Below are 9,745 nucleotides of genomic sequence, written 5' to 3'. Positions count from 1 at the left end.
GATGATCTTTGGGGTCCACTCCAACCAAAGCCATTCTATGACTTTATGAGTCTATGACTGTGGCAATTAACGAGATACCTAAGAAGTCCATCCCTCCCAGGAATGCATCCTTGCCTTCATTAACATATAAATTATTGTCTCAAGTCCAGTCTTCCCAAAACAACACACCTGACTTAAATAAACACTACAGCGATGATCCTTACCTCTTTCATTTCTTTGAAACAGGATATAATCCAGATTTCTGCAATCAGTGGGGACAGAACATAGGGGCACTGAGGAGAAATGATGCCTGAGCATTCTCTTTATTAAGCTTCAGTCTGACCTATCTTAAAGTGTACTTGCATTATTACATCAAAGTCCTGATATCATCTAACAGTAGAAAATTACATTATAAAAGTGGATGCTAACTGCAGGCTGTTCTGAATCATCAGGGAATGTATCTTGATGTTCAACATGCAAGAAGGATTAGCACCAGCTCTGGATAGTCCCACAGTATTCATGGTATCCAATGGTATCCTGACATACTTGTATTTGTCCAAGGTTCTCTAGTTTAGCAAGAAGCCTGGACAGAAGTGGGAAAATTGCAAACAACGTGCTATGGTGCATGGATGTCCAAACTTTTGGTTTGTCAGGGCCACATGTACGTAAGTTGCTCTGGAAGCAATGACTCCTATTTATTTCCACAGAAGCTACAACAGATACAAAGAGCACAATAATACTATTTGATAGAGCAAATTCTCAGCTGCAAAACACTATTTTTCAACATTGTCATCACCATTAGCTTTGTATTTTTGCCAGCAATGAACAATAGCCTGCATGCCATGCTCAAAAAAATCTGTACCCGTGGAGTTGCCACTGTTGTAAAACACCACCCAAGGCCACACTGTGCTCACATTGACTATTTGGTCTTCATAAACATTTATCAAGAGCCAAGGAATGTCAGTGGGTGCCATTTTTTCCACATGGATGAGTTCACTGACACACTTTTGCTTCATATACACTTCCATGTTAGCCATCATTTTTTCAGACAGCCCCTCTGCTGCCATCTGTCACAGAGCAACAAAATGTAATGGAATATTGGTGGGAAGATGCAGCCTCTGCTGCCACACTGAAATAGGCTGATTTGTTTAGCAGTAGGGATCAGTGTAGTAGACCAATGCATTAGTTTAGCAAAAGTAATCAGTGAATTCTAAAACTTTCCATTTCAGCATTTCTTGGTGTGTGAGCAGTCTTGTTTTTCTCAATGATTCTGCTCCACAAGAAGCACTGTAATAGGCCACTTTTCTTTGCATCCACTAGGTGCAAGGACTTCTTCCTTGTATTTTTTCCTTTGCATATGGTTGCTCATTATGGCATAATAAGCAATGAAAATCTGCTGAATTTGGAAAAACAGCTGAAGGTCAGCCAAAGGTCTCAGTGTTGAAGCTGATGATGGAAAAACAGAGAGAAAGAATGTGGTTGTACCTTAGATGCAACTGCACATTCACTGAGGGATGTTAGCATATATTACTGAGTTTTTGAAAAGAATGAATATGTATGCCACTGACATTATGGGCCAACATCATAACATTAGATGTATTACTTTCAGAGCAGACCTTCTAAAGCATACAATATTGTTAATATAAAAAACATTTTAATTTTTAGTGATTTTCTTAAAGCATTTAAAAAAGAGAATAACAAAAAAATAAACTAGTGGGATATGTGACCTCATTTTTGTGAAGCAAACATATCACCTTGGTTTGATGGCAGCGGCCTCAGTTCTCAGTGACGTCTCAGTGAGAAACAGTGAAGAGATTTTTGAAGGAATTTCACTCTTCCTATTCCTCATCCTTGAATACAATTGCTAAAAAATGAGTGTACTGCCAAAAACTGATGACATGAATAAAGTGTGATTGTTCATCAAAGGCTATTTTTCTCTAATAGGAGAGGGAGTATGAAAGTCCAGTAAAGAGATGTAACCAGACTTTTCAGTGCAGTCACTTTCTCTCATATCAAAATGGAAAGCACTGCTGTGAACAGTATTCTTCACCGTTCAGAGCACTGTGTTCAGCTGATGGATCAAAATGGACTTATTCCCCCCAAAATTATTCTTAATTTAATTGAAATCTCACATAAGAAACAAAAAACAAAAAACAAAAACCAAACAAACAAAACAAAAAAAACCAAGTTCTTTTTAATGCGTCCATCTCATGATCTTCACAGTGATCTGTGGAGATTTTGCATTTCCAAAAAGTGAGAGTCCCTTCTTACATAGTGTATTTTATATAAGGGCCACTCCTAATCAATGATGGTTCTTTTCTCTTTTTTCCTTTTTTAAAAAATTTTTTATTTTTTTTTATTTTCTGCTTCTACTGTGTACTTTTTTAAGTGGAGTTATCATCTGGGCTCCCTCAAGATATGCATGCCTCGTTCATTTAACAGCATAGCACAATGTTTTTTCCTGTTTGTCTTTTTTATATTCTATTAATGTTTTGAGAGTTGCCAAACTCTGACCTATTTGACTGAGTGCCACATTTTTAATCGCTTTTTATAAAATTTCTGAGATATCTGGCTAAGCTGGGGCCCCAGAACAATCAAATCTTTGTTACTATTCTTCAGAAATGATCTTTTATAAAGTCATGCCATCAGCATTTCTATAGGACTGTTAACCTGATCCTACTTAAATGGAGTTCATAAGAACATACATTAAAAAAATAAATAATCAGAAATGGATGGATCAGAAGCATAGAGGTTTTACAAGTGAACCTTCTCTGTCCACTAGTGCATCTTGGCAAGTTTTCCCCTTCCCTTGCATTCAGTGACTTGCAGCTTTGTTGTGAAATCTTTGCAGTCTACCCAAAGATCACAAGAAAAAATACATCCAGAGTGAACAGCTGTTTCATAAACTGCAGTAAATTACAACTTTGGTTGAGGGAAGCCTGGACAAAGGAGGGAAAGAGGCATAATTTTGCAAGTTTCTTTATATACAGCAAGAAGTGCATGTCATACTGAAGACAGGATGTCAGAGGAAGGTATAAAGCTACTCAGGAGTAATTTTCAAGGATGTGTGAGGATTATTAGTATCCAGGTGCAGTTAACAGGATAGCAAAGAGCAGCTGCCAGGGATAGTGATCAAACGACACTGACCAGGAAATGCTGACACTTGTGCACACATATGTGCTAGAAAGGAAAGCACAAATATGCGCTAGGAAAGACAGAATCAGGAAACTGCCAGTCTCAAGAGAAAGAAGACACCAGTACCCTTTCACATACTACTTATTTCCTACCATCTTTCCAATAACACAGTCTTTAATTAAGCCTGTTTCTTTGTTGGTAGAGTAGGAACAGAAAAGTGCAGCTGCTCAGATCAACTGATCAAAATTTTCTGGTCTTCTGGGCAGGGCTCCAAGCTTCTCCTTCAATAAAGGCTCTGAGGACCAAAGACTCATCCCTTTGCAACGATCATATCATGGCAATGAAGCTATCTCTACTCTTACCTACCCCTGCAGCAGTTCAATTCAAGGTGTTTTCCATCAGTTTTTAAGGGCAGAGTAGAACAACTTTCCTGCTTGCCTCCAAGAAGCAGAGAGTGAGTGAGATAAAAAAAGCCTGAAGATTCAAGATCATTTACTCAGAGGCTCACAAATGATTTTCTGTTGCTTGCAAGTTGTTGTGAAGAAGCTTGCCAGTTCCTTTCCACTCAGTCTGTACACTCTTATCAAATAAGGTTTTAGTTACAAAGGCCTATAGACAACTTGAACTTACGATCTTTGAACTTAATGCACAGGCCTAATAGATCACATGTATTAAGTGGACCAGGAAGTCTGCACCCACCAAGTACTTCAGCCAATGAGGAAAGGAGGAGGGACAATGTGCCAAGACAAGGGATAAAAAAGCAGCTGTGACTTTTAACAGATGGAGGGATCTCACAGGGATGTGCTCAAGTGGTCTCTCCCTTTAATAGAATAAAGAAAGCTAAATCGTAGATTCATATAATTGATCAGGTTGAAAAAGACCTTAAAGATCATCAAGTCCATCCACAACCCAACCATTCTACCCTAACTGTAACAATCTACTGCTAAAGACTCCTCTCTGTCTCTTTTGAGGATAAAGATAACTGAGCAAGCCTATTTGAGCAAAATTTTCCCAAAAGTCAGGAAATACTATACCAAAAATGCAGATGTATAGAGGAGTTTTTAAACCCAACACTGAGAGAACACAAAGAGCATGTACTTTGTGGTGAAGTCTTGCTATGCTCTCTTCTAAAGCATCAGTAGGTCTCCCAGTTGAACTCACAAGCATCTATTTTTAAACTAGATTTGGTTCTTTGATGAAGAACACAAAGCATAGAAGAAAAAGGTAAGTAAGGTAGCCCTGAAGTCAGCACTTATGATGTGGTAGACATGGTAACTGTACGTCTAAATTTTATCAGAAGCTGTACTTCACCTGGCAGAGTATGCAGAGAGACAGCTTCAGATTGCTGAAAACTGAGAAATACTGGATAACATTTTCTTCCAGTAGGATATATGACGGTATGGCTATAAGGCAAAGCTACAGAAATCTAATTGATGGAAATTGGTGTGAGACAAAAGGATAATGCATGCCTGAATTTCTTTAATTCCCATCGTAGTTGGACCCCAACAAATGTGACTGGTTCAAGCAGTTAATGATGATAGAAATGCAAGTATATGTTTAAGGATATTGTACAAAGGATGCAGTACAAACTAAGGAAGAGGACTAGGAACATAGATCTGTGTCCTGCCCTCTTTGCACAGCCAGAGGAAAGCACTGTGATAGACACAGGGAATATTGCTATTTAACATGTACATCAATGGACCAAAATTATGTCCTTTATTTGTGTTAACTATGTGTACGTGTTTGGAGAGAGGTCTGCAGTCATTTTGAGACCTCAACCTTACCACTCCCATTCACACATATTTGGGTAATTAATGATGGGGCTAATCTTCCTTCCAGCAGGCTAGATTGATATGAGAATTTTCATGAAAAGATTAGCCATACCGCCAACATGTAGACATTCAGACACTACTGTCAGACAGTGTCAAGTCTGAAAAACCTCTAGTAGTGAAAAATGACGTAGTCACTGAGACACCCTTGATAATATTCGAAAAGTCATGGCAGAGAGGTGAAATCTCTGGTGACAGGAAAAAAAGCAACATCACATCAATTTTTTTAAAAAGGATAAAAAGGGTGACTGCAGGAACTACTAACCAGTCAGTCTCATCTCTGTACCAGAAAAGATTGTGGGTATAATCCACATGAAAGCTGTGCTAAGGCACATGAAAGATGGGAACATGATATGGGAGAACCAGCATGGCTTCACCAAAGGCAAATCTTGCTTGACCAACCTAGTGGCCTTCTATGATGTTGGTCAATGCACCAATGTGCATGGGAAGAGCCACTGATGTCACCTCTCTGGACTTCAGTAAGGCCATTGATACATTATCTCACATTCCTCTTTTATGGCTTTAGACTGCCCATTTTGGAGGAATATAGGAACAATTTCAGGGCATGCAGGGATGTGAAAAGGAAAGCTTTGGCCCACATGGAATTAAATCTGGTAAGAGATGTTGAGGACAACAAGAAAGCATGCCAATAGCAAAAGGAAGATTAGGGGAAATATGGTCCTGTTGCTGAATATGATAGGTGCTCTGGTAACAGAGGGCACTGTGAAAGTAGATTTACTGAACACTCTCCTTGCTTAGTCTTGACCACTAAGACTGCCTCTTGTAAATGCCAGACCCTGGAGGTAACAGAGAGAGTCTGAGGAATGGAAGATTTCCCTTTGGTTGAGGTGCATCTGATCAGAGGTCACATAAGTAAACTGAATGCATGGAAATCCATTGACTCCAATAAGATATACCCACAAGTGTCAAGGGAGCTGTCAAGTGGAAGAGAAAATGGTTATCAGGAGTATCATGGATTCTCCAAGGGGAAATTATGCTTGATCGGTCTGCTAGCCTTCTACGATGTCATGACCAGCTGGGTAGATGAGGAATAGATGTTGCATACCTTGACTTCATCAAGGCTTTGACAAGCCTTGAGCTTTCCTAAGCTCAGGAAGTGTGGGGTAGATGAGTGGCCAGTGAGGTGGGCTGAGAATTGACTGACGGGAAAAGCTCAGAGGGTTGTGATCCATGATGCAGACTCTAGTTGGAGTCCTTTAGCTACTGGTGTTCCCCAGGGATCAACACTGGGTCCAGTCTTTTTTAACATCTTCATCAGTGACTTGCAGGAAGGGATAGATACTTACAAACTAGTAAGAATGAGTCAAAGATGCAAGGGCCTGGCTTTAGTGAAAATGAGATGGTGAGATGCAGGATCTTGAGAGGAGAGAAAAATTAGAACTTCAAGAACAAAATCCTGGATATCCTGGATTTTGGCCTGTTCAGCATTGGAAAAATCCTATGGGAGACTGTTCTGGAGAGAAGGATCCTGGAAAGCTGGCTAAGTTTCAAGATTATTTCTATCATCTCCTCCAAGCTCAGCATTGGTCCATCATGACATTCAAGAAGTCAGGGAAAAATGGCAGGCAACACACATGGATTAACAAGGAACTAGAAGCTCCTAACTCAAACATAAAAGGGGCACAGAGGAGATGGAAAAAGGTCACATCACATAGAAGATATAAAGATGTGTGAGTGTGTAGGGATGGAGTGAGGAAAGTCAAAGTCCATCTTGAGTTGAATTTGGCAAAGCAAAAAGAAATAAAAGGGCCTCTAGAAATACAACATCAGCAAAAAGAAAGACTAGATAAATGCAAGTGTATGGGAACTGTTGAATCATGGCCTGAACCTCTGATTGACCACCTGAGGCAAGCACTGAGTCAGTTGCGGGAGCACAAGTAAAGGCAATTCATCTGTGTGACCAGAAAGGCTGGAGCCTGGCTGCAGCTCTCCTAGACACCATTTAAGGGTTCACTCCCAACTGGGGAAGGATCTCTTTCTGGAGACCCCTCATTTGTAGAGCTTTTCATTGTGAGCCGAAGTCTTCGGATACAAGTGAGCATTCCTTCTCCATTTGTTCCTTTGTTATTTCACTACAGCACACTTTCTGACTGTACAGACCTCTCTAGATCATTGAGTCCAGTCCCCTTTCTGAAGCAGTCAAACAGGTAGGAGTTCAGATGGGTCCTGAACATCTCCAGAGAAGGAGACTCAACAGCCTCTCTGGGCAACCTGTACCAGTGCTCAATCCCTCTGAAAATAAAGTTCTTCCTTGTGTTCGCCTGGAACTTCCTGTGTTCCAATTTCTGCCTGTTGGCCTTTGTTACTTTGTTGCATTAACCACCATACTCTAGCTGCAATCACACAATTTCTTGCACACTGACTAGCCCGCTCATCAAATCTGCATTTCTCCAACTTGGCAAAAAGGATGTGCTATGGGACTGTGTCAAAGGCCTTGCAGAAGTCCAAGCTGATTATATCAGTTACTATTCCTGAGTCTTCTGATGTTGTCAGATCATCATAGAAAGTGACCAGATTGGTCAAGAAAGAAAGCTGGAGTTACAAACTTTTCTATTATTTCAGCTATGATTCAACTGCTTAAACATTTTATATCTATAAGATGAAAATCACTTGAATGATATTATCAGAGGAAAGAAACACCATGAAATGAAAATCAATCAGAAAATGTCATAAACAATGTAGATGTGCCAGTTTGTGTGAATTTCAGTCCTCAGATGCAAGGTGACCAAACACAACAATACAAATTATAAAATAGATACAGTAGATTTGTTAGATAGGTATAACTTAATTTTGAAATTGAATGAACTTTAGATTGTTGGGTATCTATTCCCCACTTAATGCTTTTTGTTTTGTTTTGCTCTTTTCTAAGTATTTGTCATGGAGTTATCTAGGTCAATCTATATCTGTGTTAGGGGGCAGTAGACTCATGCGCTCCCTGACCCCAAAAATGGGAAGAAAAAAGGGAAAGGTGTAGGGAAATGGGAGCTGGACTCAAGGAAACAATCTAAGGAGGAAAACTTATTTTACTAACTATGATATTGGAATGCAAGATAACACAATATAATACAATCTAGTTGAAATTGAGGCTAATAAATCAAGTAAAATAAGAGAGAGAGAGGTTTTCCGAAGACTGAGGAGCCTGCTTTGAAACGGAAGGTGCATGGCTTGGAAGCACACCCATACCCGCTGCCAGGAGTGAGAGAGTGAGCATCACTTCTGTGATGTATTTCCCTCTCTGACCGTGAGGTCCTCTGGGATGTGTGGTTCTTTTTCTCTGTGCTTCACATGATTTCATGATGTGGAATACCAACAGCAAAACTACTAAACCGTGACAGTATTTTTTATTTTGGTAGTTGGGTTGGTGTTTTTTTTTTTCATTCTCTCTTTTAAAAACTTATTTAGAAGTCACAGAATGCCCAATTAAGTGATGGAAAGAAGGAAGGAGAAAGAATTGCACTGGAATCACATAATGGTTAAGGATTGATGGGACCTCTGTAGGTCATCTGGTCCAATCTCTCTGCTCATGCAGGGACACCTAGACGATGTTCCCAGGACCGTGTACTGGCAGCGTTTGAAGATCTCCAAGGAAGAAGATTCTGCAATCTCTCAGCAATCTATGCCACTGCTCAACAGTAAAGGGCTTCCTAATATTTAATTAGAAAAGAGATTACTATTCCACCAGGAATAGTAAGTGTGGTATGTGGGGAAAAGGGAAAAGAGGACTGGATTTTAGTAATGGTTTTGACATGATATTCTACAGCAGAATACAGAAGAATGGAATAGGTGGATGGATAATTAGGTGGGTTGAAAATTGTCTCAGATCCTGAGTTCAAGAGATTGTAATGAATGGTGTGATCCTCAGCAGGTAGTCAACAACACACAGTGGTTCAACACCGTGATACTTATTCAGTGTTTTCACCAACACCCGGGATAATGATGGTATGTAATTTAACTATCGTATATGAGGATATGTTAGAGAATGTGATCAACACATGGGAAGAAGGCATTATTACCCCTCTATTCAAGAACAACATAGAAAAACAGGAGAGAGTGGGTTGGTGAGCTACTGAATTGGCCAACACATACAGGACACAAGGCATTCAGTCTTTGAAATAGATTGCAGGGTGGTGTGGCAGACTAAAACTGCTTGACAGGCAGTTGAAAAGATGATGAAGGCAAATTATTCCTGAAATCATCACATGATGAAATAGTGGCAGTGTCTGCAAGTAGTGGTTTGAAATGCTCAGCCTGCAAATTGTTTTCTGCTAGGAGGATAGTGCACCATTTCAAACTGAAACTATGATAAGGATCCTCCAGATGTCCTTTCCCACTGACATTTCTGCGGTTCTATGAAGTGCCACTTCTTTTTCTACGAGAGACAGATGAATTTGGGGAACACTTATTGTTGTGTTTCTGATAAGTATGTTGAGTACCAGGACAGGCAAGAGAAACATTTCCTCTCTTCTCATACAGCAAAGTAAGGAAAAATGCTTCTGAGTTGATGGAAATAAAGGCTGGTTATAGTCTCCGCACTCTCACTTTTTCAAGCTAGATAGAGATGCAAGGCAATGCACAACGTGTCTCTGGGACATAGTAGTGCATGTGCTGCATAAAGAAAGTGTCTGAGGTGCTATCTCCTGAAATGAATTCTATGGACTGCAGAAAGCAGCCCATTATTATCAGGTTTAAAAACAGCAAGTCATCTGTAATTCCCTCTTTAAACTATTGCCATGCCAGATCATTCCTATTAGCCCTAGGAAGTGAAACAAAATACAAAGTAT

The sequence above is a fragment of the Coturnix japonica genome, chromosome 18 (genome assembly GCF_001577835.2).
Source record: "Coturnix japonica isolate 7356 chromosome 18, Coturnix japonica 2.1, whole genome shotgun sequence".
Classification (NCBI taxonomy): Eukaryota; Metazoa; Chordata; class Aves; order Galliformes; family Phasianidae; genus Coturnix; species Coturnix japonica.
The sequence above is the reverse complement of the archived record's forward strand: the minus strand, read 5'-3'. Positions refer to the sequence as shown.